Source organism: Protopterus annectens, chromosome 4.part0 (assembly GCF_019279795.1).
Source record: "Protopterus annectens isolate FY-2018-M chromosome 4.part0, PAN1.0, whole genome shotgun sequence".
NCBI lineage: Eukaryota > Metazoa > Chordata > Ceratodontiformes > Protopteridae > Protopterus > Protopterus annectens.
Window position 1 is genome coordinate 295,769,447 of NC_056733.1, and position 17,788 is coordinate 295,787,234.

The following is a 17,788-nucleotide window of genomic DNA, read 5'->3' on the forward strand; positions in this document are numbered from 1 at the left end:
AGGGGAAAGAGACGAGACTGGATTGAGTGTTGAATATTGCCCCTATAAATTCCAATTATTGTGAGGGCTGAAGGTTGGATTTTTCCCACTGGATGGTGATGCCCAGCGATTCCGCTAGTACTAGAATGTAGTGGAGGGCCCTGACCAGAAGGCTCTTGGTGGGGGAGGAGAAGAGCTAATCGTCTAAATACGGAAACACCAGGAATCCCGGAAGTCTCAGATGAGCTGAGACCACTGCTAGGCATTTCATGAACACTCTGGGGGTCAGTCGAGAGACCGATTGGCAGGGCTCTGAATTGGTAGTGATTGGCTCCCAGCCAGAAGAGGAGTCGACTCCTGGAGTGCTTGCCCATTTTGATGTGGTAATACGCATTCCGAAGGTCTAACGAGCACATCCACACACCCTCCCGCAGAAAGGGGAGGATGGATTGAATCGTGACCATGCGGAACTTGGTCTGAACCACTGATTTGTTTAGCTGGCGGAGATCCAAAATGGGCCTCCAGTCGCCGGTCTTCTTTGGCACTAAAAATCTTGAGTAAAACTCTGATCCGCACTGGTCTTGGGGAATCTGTTGGATGACTCTTTTTTGATATAGCTTTCGTATTTTGGAAGCTGCCTCCTCCCTTTGACTGGGTGGAACATTGGGAAGGGATTTCGGAGGTCTTGGATAAGAGATTAGGGGAATTTGACAGCCTCTGGAAATTATTCTCTGTACCCACTGATCGTTTGTAAGAGAGAGCCAGGCAGCTAGGTGCAAAGAGAAACGCGCCCCAACTGCTTCCAGAGGAAAGCAATCAGGCAGCGCTTCAGGTGTGCTGATACGGTCTTCCCATGAAAGAATCTCTGGAGTCCTGATTTCGGGGACCCCCTCTTCCCCGAAAGGGGCATCTTCCATTATTGGAACCCCCTCTGCCTCTGGGGGAGTCCTCACCACGTGAGTCACGGAAAGGACCTTTAGACTTCTTGTGCCACATCTTTCCACTCCTCTGGTTCCTGGAGAAGGAATGCTGAGGTTTGGAAAAACAGACCCCCATGGCAGACCAGGTCTTCCCATCCTGCTTGCACCTGGCTAATGTATCCTTGACCTTAGCACTGAACAAAGCTGATGGTTCGATAGGGGCGTTTAAAAAGGAAGACTTGAAGGAGTCCGCGAGGTCACAAATGCGCATCCAGGTGTGGTATCTCATAACTACGCCTGCACCCGCAGCTCTAGCTGCTCCTTCAGTTGTGTGGGACAGCAACCTCATGGACGAATTGGAGATTGACTCTAGGGTGGCAAGTTGGGAAGCAACTTTATCATGTGCTCCATCTGAAACTTGACCCGTGGGGGTTCCAGAGAGCTCTGAGATGAGCCTCGTAAAATGTGCCAGAAAGTTCAGAGACCGTCGCTGATGCAAAAACTTGTTTCCCTAACTTGGCCACCGCCCGGGACTCTGTCGGGCAGGTGAACAGCAAGACTTGCCTCCGCAAGGTCCTTTTCCGAGGCTGCTGCCACCACCATAGCATCTACTGGCAAACCTCTAGACCAATGGGGTCGATCCTCTGGAGGGGAGAGTATCTTATCTGATCTCATGGGGATGGCATCAACAGAGTCTGGGTTCTTCCATGCCCACTGCACGATGAGCTTGACCAAATCATCGGCAGGTGGGGGTCACCCAAGAAGTAGAGGGCTGAGAGCGGAAGGCCTGCAAGAATTCGGATTCCTCCGAGGAAGGATTGGAGGGCTTCCAGTCACCCCTCTGCTTCAAAATTTCCAAGAGGTCTCCAAATGAGACATAGTCAGGGGGGGGTGACTGGGGATCCTTACCCATCATCGTACCTTCCGTGAGGGACTCCTCTGGGGAATCCATGTTTTTCCTCTTACACACTCGTTTCCGAGGGGGTTCTTCGGTGGGAGCATCCGAAGAGGACTAGAAGGAAAATACCCTAAACAGGGGTTTCCTGGGCCTTGCACTCTTGGGAGTCCTGGGGGGTGGCCTTTTGACAGCTGCGGCTCCAGAAGGAACAGGTGGGATGTCCGATGTAGGAGGATTGCTTGAAGCGGGCACCCCCTCCATCACCCAGAAAGCAGGCCTGCCTGAAGAGGAATGGGAGCCCGGAACCGAAGAAGACAATTTCGGAACTGGAGTCACTCCCCACTCCACGCGGTCCACTCCCGAGGATGGAGCCTCAAGCAAAACCGGGGCGGGAGTCACCCTCAGTCCCGAAGATGGAACCGGCAACACAACCGAACTGTGGCCGGAACAGAGGGTTCCACCCCTCAAGCATGAGATTATGGAAGGGTGGGTTCCGATGGAAAAGACACCCAAAGGGGCCTCCAAGCCTCAGACACAGTCATTGTCGGCTCCGAGGAAAGGGGTCCTCTCGCAGAGGTCAGAAATATGAGACTCTGAACCGAGGGATCCAAGGGAGGAGAATATGTAGGGGGTCGCCGGTGTAATAGACCCAAAGTCCGGCGTGGGATGGGGTCTAGGAAAATTTGTAATTCCCCTGGTGGTCAGAAGGTGATCAAAAAGGCGCACCACATCCAATTCTGAAAGGCTCATGGTGGACCTTACCTATGGCCTTGAGGGGAAATCAGCCTGATCCAAAAAGGGGCTGAAGGCTTGTCCGGCAAATGGATCCGCAGATGGAGAGTACTGGGTCCGTGGTGTATTAAAGAATGGCACTGGTTTCCAGTTTGGAAACCGGCAACAAGGGAATGATCAGAGCCAAGAACGGGCTCGGAGCAGAGGTCACAGCTGGGGTCAATAGCGGCTCCGAAGCTGTCGGAACTGACACAGGAGCAGAAATGGGGGACATCGGTGCCGAGGTAGAGACAGGCAAATTGGCTGGAACTGAGGTTGTAGTGGGCGTCGTAGTCGCCGGAACAGGCGCCGACAAGGCGTCCTCGGTATGAATCACTGGAGCCAAACTCGGAGATGAGATGGTCGGAACAGAGGAGGTGATACGGTGCTTGGTAGAAGTCTTGTGGGCCTTCTGATTATGGCTTTTGCCCCTATCACTGGTCGGTGAAGGGGGGGTCTGAACGAGGACGTTTCTTGTCCACAGAAGGAGGGCATGAGACCTCAGACGCAGAAATAACCTGCAAAAAAGGCAAAGGAAGCAGGCCGTTAAGAATCAACTTGTTTTGTCTTTCATTCAATGTCTGCCGACTGAAGCTGGCACAAATATCACATGGAGGTTTCGCCGATAAGTGCGGAACCCCCAAATACACACACACTTCATGTAAATCACTATTCGGGAGTTGACCACTAAAAGAAGAGCAGTGTTTAAACCCCATAGTCCTTTTCTTCTCCGACATAACAGGAAAGCACATACACACACTAAAGTAGAAGAAAGTGTAGAGAGAGAAAGAGGGAAATACCAACAATGGTATTGGGAATACCACAAGGGTAAAAGAGTCAATGCCAACAATGGTACGAAAAGAAATACCTGTGGGTAGAGCTGAGTGAGTAAAGAGAGAAAAACTTGGCAAACTGACAGGAAAAATCCACAAATACTTATAACATTTTGAAAAATATAACACTTAGCTGGAGAGCTCGGGGAAATGCTGCTATATGGCTGTGTGGCAAACAAGATCTGAGTGAAGGGCATTGTGGGTAGCAGCTTATCTCAAGAGTTTTTGTGCACGCAAGCTTGGTATAAGGCCGACTTGGTTCTGAGGGCTCGGAACCGAACCCATCAGTGATGAACAGGAAGAAGATTAACAACTTCAGATCAATACATACAAAATAATGTTTAGGAAGAGGTGGAGGAATGAGGTTTAAGGGAAGGCAAAATTGAACAATTTATGTAAAATTGGATTAAATGAGAGATGTTGGAAAGAAAGGAAACGTATATTATGTATAATGTATGTAATACAAAAAACATTAACATTGTTTGTTTTCTTTCCTACTGGTGTATATGCGTGTAAGTGATAATTAAATAAAGGTGCTTAAAAAGGAAATTGGCTAGGCTTAAAATGACCTGCATGGCAGCAAGCCTAGTACTTACGAAGCTATAAAATTGTTGCAATTAATGTTAGACGGAGTAAATGTCTCTTATGCATCATTTGTTAAAAAAGTGTTATTTTAAGTCATTTCAGAGGGTTTTTTTATACGACAAAGAAGCACTACTCAGTGTTAAAAAAACAGAACAACAACATACTGGTTGTGGGTCATGGCATACCAAGCTAGGAAATGGCAGCAAAGATCCTAGGCAAGGTAGGTAAATCAACAGTAATCAACTGTCCGGTGCAAGTCTCAGTTGTGGGGATAGGGAAGTCTGAGCATAAAGTCACCGGTAAAGGCTCCAAAAGGTAGGTAGGAGGCCAGATCATATCTGTGGTCAACTGCAAAATCTCTGAAGTGAAAAAAAAAAAGCACTACCATGGGCTGTCCAACAATCTCCCAAATGGAAAGAAAAACTATACCAGAATCAGACAGGACATGACTGCAGCAAAGGCAAAGCTCAAGTTTGCACCCTTAACACAGAATTCTAGTTAGCAAGCAGTTTTCCAGGCAGGGAAACACCAGAATGTGTCACCTGAACAGGTTCCAACACCATGGCTAAGAATCTTGGTAAAGATAATCTGTGCAGAGAAAAGGCAGAGTCAGAACACAGTGCTTCTACAAAGAGAGAGATTTAGCCAAGCTCTACAGCAGTCCATGCACAAGGCCTCTTTAGCCTTTACTAAACTCTGGTCACTGATGGATTCAAATTTCTCTCTTCCACATCAGTAAGCTGAAGGGGTTAAAATCGTAATACAAGACACAGCTACTGACATGCTTTGGTCACAGTTGAAAAAACAGTTTTTATAATTGGAATAGTTTGTTATCTGCCAATGTGCAGGCACATTTAAAAAGTCTATGCCTTTTTATGGAGCTTTACATTGATGCATATCAGAACATAAGAAGTGAAAGAGGGCTAGAATGAAGATCCTGTGTGTATATCTGCGGCTTCAAACCAGTGCAGGAATGCAGCATGTAGTCCAAAAGAGGCATATGCTCCCTGAGCATGGCAGCATGAAATTTTAAAAACAGCCAGAGAGGAGGGCACAAACAAAACATGCCCAAGTGTTCCATCCACTGAAGTTCATTTAAAGATCCTCTAACAGAAAAAAGACAATCACAGAAGCAGAAGTACACAAAGTACAAGCTTACTGCAGCAAACTCACCAAGTCAAAAATAAGCTTTAGTCTTCAGATGTTAGTATTTTATGTGTGAAAAATCACAAATTAAAATATGCAACACCATTAATGTACTGTACATCTAGTCAAATAAGTCTAATGCCACAGTTAAAAGAAATCATGAGACAAAAGCTAAGATTTTATAAATTAGAACTGATTTTTTTAAATAGAGTTTTTAAATATTTGTAACAAATTATGTAACAGTATGTAAAATTCCTTCACAATTTAATACACATTCATTGTCCAGTTTTCTTCATTAGTTTGCTACGCAGTTCTGCGGTCATTACATTTTGCTGAAAGTCCCAAACGTGTACGCAAAATGTAAAAAAAGTTAATTCTTAAGCGTACATATTTCTGTGGATAGTTTTAGTTCTGGCAGACATCAGTAAATAGTGGTTTTAAGTCCATTAAGGGGACAGCACTGTCTCCAACGAATGTGAAAGGCTTTGAGAAGCTCCAGAAGGGACAATCTTATTTATAGACGTCTCTGTTTAATGTCTTGTATATCCTCTAAGGTTAGACATTAATAGCCACTTCATTCACTCCTGAAAGAAAAAAAAAAAAACGCAAAGATTATTTGAGACGTCATTCCTAGTATGAGAAAGATGAAACAAAATGAATATTTCCCTCAAGGATCTCTCACTGGGAAGTTTAAGCTTCAAGTTCAAACCTGATGCTTCAGAAAATTAAATTAATTCTAGAGAGAACCAAACCTACAAGAGTTCAAACTTTTGTGCTGTAATCATAAATAAAACTTTGCAGCAAATAAAGCATGGACCTAGGATAAACGCAGGGAAAGCTTAAAGCCAGCATTTTAGAAACATCTTAAACGCACTGCACTTCATGATTTTCATCCACGGACTACATTTCTAGACACAGATATACATTTGCCTGTATAACTGAGACAGCAACATACGATTCTCCCTGCATCTCAAAAAGCTTCTTCAGCGCCAGGACTCTCTGATCCAGAGTCATCTAGGATACGACCAAGATACTATACCTCTATATCATTAAGATGGGCGCAATAGATGTCTCCCTTACATTGACAGTACAGCGCCACCTAGTCTACAGTCAGGACTCTATCCCTCTACATCATGACTATGTACATGGCAGATGCTTTCCTTACATTCAGGCAGTATGGTGCCACCAAGGCTACAGTCAGGACTCCATCCCTCTACAATACATCATGAAGATGGGAGAAGTAGATGCCTCCCTTACATTCAGACAGTACAGTGCCATTTAGTCTAAAATCAGGTTTCTATTCCTCTACATCATGAATATGGATAAGACAGATGCCTCCTTTATATTCAGTATAGTGTCGTCCAGGCTAGTCAGAACTCTATCCTTCTACATCATGAAGTTATTATTATTATTTATTATTTTACATTTGTTAACCGGGGGTGTCTGACTGAGCCGAAAAGGCCCTTTTTCAGCAGAGGCCCAGGGAGAAAAGCTCCACAAAGAAAAATTAGACACATTTAGTTATTTAGACATGATCAGTATACACACAAATTACGAGAGACATGTTTTTACAGTGGCATGCGGCACATAAACAGTTACAGTGGAGAACAAACAAAAAAATAGTAATTTTAAAAATAAAGGTAATAGATTTGTGGTGTACAGCTGAAATTTGGTACATAGGTAGAATACATACATAGTACACAGGTACAGTACATACACTGTAGATTAGAAGTTAGATAGGCAGATGCCTCTCTCATTACTCAAAACAATACAAAGTCTGCCCAATAGACTAGAAATGTTCAGCGAAGTGCATTAAAAAATGTTTTGGTTGACATTCTAATACATTGCATAAGTACTGTCTAGTTAATATTTTCACATGAACAGTGTAGTCAGGACTACTTTGGCTTTGTAGACATGCTTGCCGTATGCTGCCTTGCTCTCCTCACAAAAAAAGAGAAGGCAATCAGTAATGCTGCCCACGTTATATTTGGGTGCCAGTTGACTAACTTAAAACAAGTGTACTGAATGTGGCTTTCAGAAGACAGACTGCCAAAACTGAAAACAGCAGCATTCAAATAAAAAAAAACTGACATCTCCTTTCTTTGGCAGGGTGTGTGTGTGTGTGTGTGTGTGTGTGTGTGTGTGTGTGTGTGTGTGTGTGTGTGTAGATGTTCGAATCATCACTGGTGCAGTAGCCTTAGCTATATGGATTATATCCTGCCAAGAATGTAACAAGCTGGCCAGCTTCAAAAGCTTCAGGGCAACTTCCACATGCCCAAACTGTCAAGCAGCTTGACTTGAACTGACTAAAAGGCCAGTTTGGGCACAAAGCCCTTAGAGCTTTCCTCCCAGCAGAGAATGGGAGGCTGGGCCCTGAAAGGACAATGCTAGGAGCAAAAAAAAATGTCCACAATTCTGGCATAAACAACATACAAGAGGGATAAGAGGGATGAAGGGGCTACTGTAGCAATGATCATTCAAACAATCTGTTAATGAAAATTCAATTTACACCACTGCACTATGTTCATCATATTGATCATTGCTGCAGTAGCGTTAGCTAAATGGGTAGATTACCCTAGCTAAATACATTTGAGAAGTGGAAAGAGAAGAGTCCAACAGCCCCTGCAGAATGGTCCTAGCAAAGCTTGATCTGAACCTAGAGAAGGAATCAAGCTTATAGTGCTTTGTAAAAGTTTGCACAGAGGACCAAGCGGCAGCTTCCAGAATACAGCTATTTCCAAAAAACAGATGAACCCAAGGCCCTGGTAGTGTCACAGCCTTGACCATGTCTGGAACAGATTTGTCATGGTGAGTATAACAAAAGGTAATAGCCTTAGACAAACATTTGGAAATAGTCTGACAGGTTGTCCCTTTTCACCTTCACAAGAAATTAAAGATCTGAAAGATTTAGTTGTGTTAAGATACCAGAGATGCATGTGGACATCCAAGTTATGGAGTATCCTTTTTCACTCATTTTTAGGTTCAGGAAAGAAAATGGAAACAGTTTGGCTTAAACTGAATTCTGACACCACCTTAGGCATAGAAGTAGTACTAGTTCTCAAAGAAACCCTGTCCCTTTAGAAAGTGACATAGGGTTGGACTCACCATAAGAGCTTTCAACTCGGATACAATTCTTGCACAGACCACAGCAATCCTCAGGTCAGTGAGGTCAGCGGGTTCAAATAGATGAAGTATCAGCTTCTCTAACACAAAATAGTTAATTCAGAATTGTTGGACTGTTCTTGGTTTTGAGTGTTTTTTTTTTTTTTTTTTGCTGAAATTGGATGAGAATATAGAAAATCCCTCGGACAACCTGGAAAAGGAGGGCTGAAAAATCTTAGATTCTCTGGATCAGCTTCCCCTTTCATCAAACCTTTTGATCATCTACAGCAGCAAGGGAGAATATAAAATCTCGTTTTTATCATCACCTAGAAGAATGCAGCCATGCAAACCTCCTTAAAACAGTAACAGTAGCCGCAGCCTTGGAAGTAGCATCAGAATTATACACATACTGAAAATAGTGACATGTGCAATATAAGAAAAAAAAAGTTATGCACTTGCTATAATGCATACCTCTCAAACTGGAAACATCACAAATCTGGACAAAGACCCATAAAAACTGATGATAAAACCTCAACAAAGAAACAAATAAATAGGTGGATCGGCAAACACCCAGAGACCAATGGCGAGTGCTTTCATTCTATTAATACCTACAGAACGTTTAGAAAATAAAATTCCACCCCAAACAAAATTTAAAAGATTGCTTTAAGGTCATGTGATCACAAAACTCCAATAAACAAAAATGTCTTCATTAATATTAATCCTGAACTTGTTACAGTTCCTTCTAAAAGAAAATAAGTGTAAATACACTAAAATAAATTCTACATCTAAACCCATTACAGAAATAAGCATCCCTTTTACAGTAGGTTAATATATAGTTTTATTTTTAAACGATTATATCCTTTGTGTTAAAATAACATCCAAGTATCCAGATATGTAAGAGGAAGAATCTACTAAATTCTAAGAGATGCCATGAGGTGCCCTTTAAGAGACATTGTTATTACGTTATTTCTTTATATACATGTATAGCTCAAAAAACTGGGATTGATTATGTGAGAAGTTATATGGCTAAATTCACTGACCTTGAACCTAGTACTATCAATACTATTTGTTCTTTAATTAACATTGTCTTGGAAATTAACATTTTTGAATTTAATGGTAAATTTTATAGACAGAAAACAGGTGTAGCGATGGGTGCAAGGATGGCGCCTGTATTTGCCAATTTAGTTATGGCGTTCTGGGAGCAGTATTTTATGAAGCTGCACTAACTTTTCCACAAGGTCATCTTTTACAGACATTTTATCGACAACCTTATATTTATATGGGAAGGCCCACAGAAAGAGTTTAATTCCTTTGAACGTGATTTAAGCAACACCACAGAGTTTTTGCATTTCACTGTCAGTGGCTTTGGTAAAAAAATTTATTACACTGACTTAAGTTTAAACATCAGTAGTCTGGGCAAGACTGAAAGTAAGGTACACAGGAAGGAAATCTTTATCAATAATTATTTAAATTATTGAAGTTTACATCCTTGTCACATGAAAAAAGTATAATGAAATGACAGCCAATTAGAATGAATAGATTAACAAGTACAGATTCTGATTTTAGGTTGTATGTAGATTGTTTGAAACAGTTATTTTTAGACATTATCCTTCAAGTTTTTTGTCACCATCATATAAGAGGTTTTCAAACTTGGGTACAACAAACTGATGCCCATTTTAGAAGCCACTAGTGTTGGTCAGGAAAGGTTTTCGGAAATTGAGTCTGAAAATATATTTAGTGCTATTTCAACAAAGTACTTTTCCTTTACCGATTACAACAGATATGGGTATTATCAGAAACATTATCAATAACTGGAAAATTATTTGGGGCAATAAGGAGATGACAGACATTTTGGGAAACATTCCATTTTTTACTTTCAATAAGTTTATTATTGTAAAATCTTTATTGGAGAGTCCAAAAGTATTGAGTAAATCAGATGGCAATGTTTTTGGGACATTTAGATGCGGCAAGTGTAAATACTGCTGTTTCATAGCTAAATGTTCCAGTATTCACATTTCAGTTACTGACAAAACTATTACATCTAAAGGAAGGTTTTATTGTGAGTGGAATGGTGTCGTTTCTACAGCATATTACACTGGAAAGACTATGTCAATTAAATAGGAGAGTATATGAGCGTATATTGGCCATTCGTAAAAGGGACTCAACGCTTTGTCCAAACATTCTCTTATTTGTGAAGACTTTAGGAAGTTCAGTTTCTTTGTTCTTGATATTGTAGACTAGAATAAATTGATTGACAGGCACAATGTTTTCTTGGAATGCAGTGACGTAGAATGGCAACTGCAGTTGCTATCTGATGTAAAACCCGGTTTAAATGAACACAAGTTTTCTTTTAGCACAAGGATGTAATATTTTTATTTTTAAATGATATATATCCATTTTTATAGTAGGGTTATCTTATGGGATTAGATATAAGAATTGATTTTAGTGTATTTACACAAATATTTTATTTTTAATACAAATTTTTCTTTTAGAAGGAACTGTGACAGGTTCAGGATTAATATTAAAAGAGTTTTGTTTATTGGAGTTTGGTGATCATGTGACCTTAAAGTGATCTTTTAAATTTTGTTTGAGGTGGAATCATTTTATTTTCTGATGAAGTACTGTAGATATTGGTAAAAGAACGAAAGAGCTAACCATTAGTCTCAGGGTGTTTGCTGATCAGCCCATAAAAGATGGGTACAACTGGCCAAAAAAATCGGGACACTGATTAAAACAAAATTTGCATTCATAATTATGCAACGCCACCCATTCCAGTGGAATTGCAGGATACCAACATTCTCCAATGTTATGATATACACCTTTGTTAAAAAAAAAAAAAAAAAAATTGAAGGTTATAAATTCAAAGTAGCAAATCAATGCACAACATAGGGAACACTGTGATGAAGATGCTTCTGAAAGGCTTTCAAACAACTATGCAGAGTATTTTGCAAGGGCAAAACAAATGTGATTATAATTTGCTTACGAAGTACAAGTGGATAGATGCCAGTTTCTAGTTATTTAGATGGCAGAAACTAGAGGCTCAGAGTGCCACCAATGTATTTGTCATTTAAGTGCATTAACTACATCTAGTAAATTTACAGTGTGCTTTTGTTTCCTGTAAACTGGCTAGACCAGGGATTCATGAATTTCAAGGAACTGCCTCCATCTGTGGTGCACTTAAAATCTTTTCGTTATCCTCACTCCTGAGATGTGGATGTTTCATATTAGGACCTTTTAAATGGGTATCTAGTAACAGCAGCCTACAACTACGACATTTTCATTCTTTGTCAGCTTATTTGCAACTAGGATTGCCACCTTTTCAGATGCCCAAGTGGGACATTTTTTGTGGAATCACGAGGTTTTGCATGATAAAATCTAACCGGGGCCAATGTGGTCTGAACATCACTTTTTTACCAAAATAAAAACTTACTGTTGTAGCCTCTGATTATGAGTATCCATATATTTAGATGTTTTAGGTACAAAAATAATGGTATTCATGCAATAATGCAACTATTAAAAGGTAGCTTATGAACTGTTTTCTTATGAAATCTCAGGATATTTGCCACTTTTCAGTTTTTCTCCCTCACTGGACACTTGTGACCAAACAGGGATGGTCCTGTGCAAAGAGTAACAGGTGGTAACCCTACCAAATGCATCTCTTTTTTCCTTCATGTTTGAAGAATGCAGATCATGCATTTGAGTGGGTCAAATGCTGTTACAGGTTAATTTATACATGCGTCTTAATGGAGTGTTCCTGGTTGCAGCCACACTAAGAAACGCACAACAAAGAACGATTTGTTCTCTCTTTCCAAATGCCCTAGTTCTCCGGTGGCATGGAGTAAAGGGAGGGGGGGTGTTTCAAAAGGGATTGGGGAGGAGCTGAATATTGGCATGAGTGTGAATCTCTAGCAGACTATGCAGAAGATTTGTAAACCACATTTTTTTTCTCTCCTTCTAAGTTGCACCTTCAAAGATTTCTTTTTTCTTTCATGGAACGTAATACCCGGTAACCGTGTTGTGGACACATGGCTTTGGCCTAACTCAGTGCCACACATTGCACCAAGTCTTCATTAAAGAACTCTGGCAACCGGTCACTCAGTTACAGCTTTACTTCCTAGTCATCATGGGATTTACCTGGTAACTAATGATTGGTTTACAATCACAGTCGATCGCACTGTGTGCGATCAACGTATGTGTGTAAATCAGGTAGTAGAACCGTTAGTGCGAGTACTATACTGTCGAATAATAGCGAACAGCCGCTATAGCAAGGTTTGACAGTGTAGTGCAGATCGCACTATAGTGGGGATTGGGAAATGTACCCTTTCCTCAGTGTAGTACGATCTCAGGGTTTGTGTATATCAGTGGGAGGGGGCACATCCCTCCACATGGGGGGGTGCAGGCCCCCCCCACTGCAAAACATGTTAAAATATGTTTAGCGGCTTGGAGCATCAGTGAAGTTGAAATGTTCGACATTTGACTTCACTGACATGCTCAGTTCGGCATTTACTGTGGTCGGTGTGATTTCCGAACATTTTCTTCGGATATCTGCACTTTCGGCCACAGTAGTGTCGAACATGGACAGTAAACCTTAATGTTTATTTGTTCAGCAAGCTTTTCACCTGACATGAAAAACCTCTGCTCTGTCAAACTTTTGGGGTTACACTGCATGTGGTTTTTCAACAACAAAAGTTTATGTAAAGGTTAACATAGTCCTGTTCAGCTACAATTGAATGGGAATGTGCTGTAACAACCCCAACACAATGCAGAAGATTGTTTGGCCAACTTTATAATGCTAATTATATATGAGGTTGTGTACCTATTCAAGGGTCTTATATGACGGGTAGTGAGTTCTCCATGCATAAACAATTCACTCAGCTTTGTTATCCAGACCTACAGCCACACCTACCTCTCAACCTCTGCTTGCAAAAAATCTGGACAAAGCCTGACATAATGGGGGGACAAAGGCCCAAAAACCGGGACAGATTTTAAATATTGCTCTTATAAACTTAGAAAGGTGTTAGATTAATAGTGTTTGTGTTAACGTGCATTTTTTGAAAGATATGAACTCACACTGAAATGTCATTATTTAGTGACTTCAGTCCTCAGATTGGAGATTTGCCAGAAAACCACACATTTTATGTAGAGACCAGAAATGAGGAAAAAAAAATCTGGACAGTTGAGCGGTACAGTTGTAATGTATTAAAGCCAAAGCATGCTGGAATTCTGTGACTGGCTTGAGTTTCCCCTTGAGTAACTAACTACCGCCGCCCATCTAAAGCATGTGTAGACAATAACTACACATTAACAATTAGCAGTATACAGTATTAGCGAACCAAGGAAAGCACTTTCATATGCATACCGGTAAGGAGTGGATATAAAAATAAAATAGTACTATGCTAATGACGCATTCCAATTCTCATCAGCGAGATTAAAAGATACAGCAGCCCATTTGACTGTGCATGCACTGATTTCTCCTACAAGCTATCATCTAAAATGATCACTCTAGGATGCAAACTTTAACCTAAAAATATAATCCTGTAATTAACAGACTGACAAACTCAGCTATTATCTAAATTACAGGATGAGCCTGCTGACGTTTTATTTACCAGACTCCTTTTCTTCCTTCCTGTAGCTCCTGTGCTCAACACTGCCTCTCGCTAATACTCGGCGTTCACTCCAAAGCCTTAGTAATACAATATTTCCTTGGAGCAGGCTGCACATGAGTCAGGGACAGTCTTGCTATCCTGATGTCATCACGCACACCCCTGCACCTTGATGATGTTGCAGGATTTGCTGGCGAAGCACGATAAAGTACAGTTTTGTACCTACCATAAATGTAGATGTCCGAACAGGATAGCATCTGCAGTCCTAACAAATGGGTTGTCCTGTCGTCAGGCAGCCCTTCGGGTCGGATTCCAAAGTCTGGGTCTGGCCTCGGCTGGTGTCGCACTTCACCCGACGTCATCTCTGCTGGTCTTCGGGTATAAAGGCATCAGCCGACGCCATTTTCCTCAGTGTTTCTTGCCCCAGATGCCAGTTGCCCTCTTTGACAGCTAAATTTTTTGGTAAATGCCAATGTTTCCCAAAAAATAGAAGGCAAACACAAAAAATAAACATGTATGTACATATATACAAACAAATACACCATAAGAGATCCCCCCCAGCTAGCTATTAGGTGGTTAAATACCCTAGGAGTACCACAGAGGGGAAGGAGGGTGGGTAATCCTGACTGCAGATGCTATCCTGTTCGGACATCTACATTTATGGTAGGTACAAAACTGTACTATGTCCTTCAAGGATGCATCTGCAGTCCTAACAAATGGGTAGAATACCATAGCCAAACTAGGGGAGGAGGAAGAATTATGGTGTAGTTAGGATCCCTTGCAAAACAGCAGTGGCAAACCCTGCTCGGGATCTAGAGTATAGAGGTAAGTTATAATGCTTGGCAAATGTATGCACGGAGGTCCAAGTAGCCGCCTCAATAATGTCCTTGGTAGCCACTCCTGAAAGAAAGCTGTGGTAGTGGCTGTAGCCCTTGTAGAATGAGGCCTTATGTTCTGTGGAATTTGCTTTCCATGGTAGGAGTAACAGAATCTTATGCAATTTCCTATCCACTTGGAGATTGTCTGTTTGGAAATTGCTTTTCCTTCCCTTCCTGTTGCATAAGCTACTAGCAGCTGGTCAGTTTTTCTATTTCCCTTGGTTCTGTCCAGGTAGTAGCGCAACTGTCTATGTACATCCAAGGTATGCAGCAGTCTTTCCCCCCTGTTCTGTGGGTTGGGAAAGGTAGGTAGGTAGGTGGATTGCCTGGTTTAGGGACACTCTGGATACCACCTTAGGCATAAATGTAGGATTAGTTCTCATGGACACTCTGTCTTGATGGAAGATTAGGAAGGGTTGTACTGCCATTAAAGCCTGTAGTTCCGAAACCCTTCTTGCTGAAGTAATTGCCAGTAGGAAAGCAGTTTTCCAGGATAGGTGTTGAAGATCTGCTGTTGCTGCTGGTTCGAATGGAGGGAGTGTCAATTTTTCTAGCACAAAGTTCAAGTCCCATGCTGGTAATGGTGGTTTCCTAGGAGGTTTTACATTCTTAATTCCTCTCAGGAACTGCCTGAGTAGAGGATGTGAGAAGACAGGGGGATCGAAGCTGTATTCTGCAGAAATAGCTGATGCATGTATCTTGGAGGAATAGGACAGGCCTGTTTGAAGAAGCTCTGCCAAGTACTCCAGGATGTTGGCAATGTCTACCTTTGACACATCTTTCCCTCTTTCAGAACCCCAAATGACAAACCTTTTCCATTTTCCTGCATAGTTCCTTCTTGTTGAAGGTCTGCGGGCCTCAAGGATTATGTCTTTAACCCTTTGGGATAATTCCGGGTTAGTTGTTCTTATGTAATGTTCCAGGCAGTCAGTTGTAGAGTTTTCAGGTTGGGATGCAGGATGTTGTAGTTGCTCTGAGTTAACATCAAAGGAATCAGGGGCAGTGTCCATGTTTTTCCCTGAGACATGCTCCTCAGCAATGGATACCAATGTTGTCTTGGCCAATTTGGAGCTATCAGTATTATCCTTGGATGTTCCTCTTTGTTTTTCAGTAGTACCTTGTGCATCAAAGGAAGAGGTGGAAATGCATATGCTGTTAGGCCTTTCCAATTGAAGGATAGAGAGTCCACCTTCCAAGCAAGTGGGTGGTATGTTCTTGTGCAGAATTTCTTGAGCTGGTGATTGAGTGGGGATGCGAATAGGTCTACTTGTGGCATTCCCCATTTCTTTGTGATGGCCTTGAAGATGCCCGGGTGTAGCATCCATTCGTGAGCATCCGAGGTAGTCCTGCTTAACATGTCTGCTAGGATGTTTTCTTTTCCCGGTACAAAAATTGCCTGTAACTGAATGTTGTAGCCCACAGCCATATTCCATAGGTCCAGAGCCATTCGGCATAGGGGATATGAATGAGTGCCTCCCTGTTTGTTGATGTACCACATGACTGTGGTGTTGTCTGTCCTTATCATCAATTGGCCTTCTTTGAGGAATGGTCTGAAATTCTGGATTGCTAGTTTTACTGCCAGCATTTCTTTTTGATTTATGTGCAGGTGCAGCTGATCTGGAGTCCATAAGCCTTGAATGCACTTGTCCAGCATGTGGGCCCCCCATCCGAGGTCTGAGGCGTCCGTTGTGATGGTTTGGTTTGTTTGAATGTTGCGGAAAGACAAACCTGGGTTTGACTGGCATGCCTGAGCCCACCATAGGAACTCTTCTTTCAGGCATGGGATTAGTGGTATTTCGGTTTCTAAGCTGTGTGTGTTGAGACCATAAGTTCTTTAGGTACCACGGTAGCTTTCTCATATGTAGTCTGGCATGGGGGACCAAGATTATGCAGGATGCCATGAAGCCCAAGGCCTGCAGTACTTTTCTTGCTGTTAATTTGTTCTGCTTTGTTAATGCCAGGAAGTAAAGAGGAAGTTGTTCTTGTTTTTCTGCAGTTAGGAATGCCATCTGTTTTACTGTGTCCAATTCTGCACCCAAGAATGTTCTTGTTTGGGATGGAATCAGTCTTGACTTTTTTAAATTGACTGTGTATCCCAGGGCTTGCAGTAAGCAGATGACTCTTTGTAAGTCTTGTGTCAGCTTGCTTTTGTTGTCCGCTTGTATCAGGCAGTCGTCCAGGTATGGATAAATTTGAATTCCCTGAAGCCTGCAATGAGCTATTACTGATGCCAGGCATTTCGTGAACACTCTGGGCGCAGTAGATAAGCCAAAGGGCAATGCTGAGAATTGATAATGCTCTGATCCTGCAAGAAATCTGAGGTATCTTCTGCAAATTGGTCGTATGGGGACGTGCAGGTATGCCTCCTTGAGATCTAGAGTTACCAGCCAATACTCCTTGCCCAGCATGGGAAGAAGTTGCTGTAGGGTCAGCATTTTGAATTTTGGAACAATGATGAATGTGTTTAAAGCGGACAGGTCGAGAATAGGTCTCCAACTTTTCTCTTTTCTTGGTACTAGGAAGAGTCTGGAGTAAAATCCTGGCCCTGTTCTGTAGGTGGTACCCTTTCCACAGCTCTCATCTTTGTTAATTGAGCTATTTGTTTTAGGGCTTCTGTCTTTTGATTTGGTGGTAGGTTTGGCATTACTCTTTTTACTGGTAAGGTGTGGAAATGAAACCTGTAGCCTTGGTCTATAGTTTGCAAAATCCACTTGTCTCTTGTGATATAGTGCCAGTTTTTTGAGAATAAGGCTAACTTTCCGCCTAAGGGTGCTGCTATTTGTTTCCTGGTAGGCGGTGTCAGTGCCAAGTCACTGTGATTGTCCTGTTGCAGTGGTAGTGGTTGTATCTGTGCCTCGTTGGTTATTGCCTTGCCACTGGCGTCCCCTGTAGGCACCTCCTCTGGATTGGTTTCTGCCTCTGGTACGTCTATTCCTGCCTCTCTGATTTTTGGAGGAGTCTGGAAAGGACCAATTTTTGGAAGGCCAGTTCCTGCTGAACCTTGGGGGCTGAACCTGTAAGAAATCTTTAACTGTTTGTACAGATTTTGCCTTTTCTTCCATTTTCTTCATTA

At 42.0% G+C, this 17,788-nt stretch overlaps 1 long non-coding RNA gene across 1 annotated transcript in view; it reads right to left on the reverse strand.

Annotated features, from left to right (window-relative positions):
- Positions 1-5,160: 5,160 nt before the first annotated feature.
- LOC122799315 overlaps positions 5,161-17,788 on the reverse strand; it is a 233,869-nt gene continuing 221,241 nt past the window's right edge. The window contains exon 3 of the long non-coding RNA XR_006364454.1: positions 5,161-5,716. This is a non-coding gene — a long non-coding RNA (uncharacterized LOC122799315). The remainder of the gene's footprint in view (positions 5,717-17,788) is intronic.